Source organism: Poecilia mexicana, unplaced genomic scaffold (genome assembly GCF_051168715.1).
Source record: "Poecilia mexicana isolate PSO_F unplaced genomic scaffold, ASM5116871v1 scaffold_14, whole genome shotgun sequence".
Classification (NCBI taxonomy): domain Eukaryota; kingdom Metazoa; phylum Chordata; class Actinopteri; order Cyprinodontiformes; family Poeciliidae; genus Poecilia; species Poecilia mexicana.
The window spans coordinates 27868340-27868551 of record NW_028263383.1 but is presented as its reverse complement, the minus strand read 5'-3'; positions in this window follow the sequence as shown (position 1 = coordinate 27868551).

The window sequence follows — 212 nt, the reverse complement described above, 5'->3', positions numbered from 1 at the left end:
CCTTTGGTGCGTGTGGTTTGTTCAACAGATATTTAATGTGTGCTTTTTTGCCTCATCGCAAACCTAGAAAGTGGTGAATTCAGGGACTAATAGAAAATTCTAGACCCCAATCCGTTCATGTATTTCTATTTTTGGTTATAAAATAATAATAAAAGTGTAAAAAATAAATTATTTTCTGCTTTGGGATATTAATTGTAAAGGCCAACCAAGTA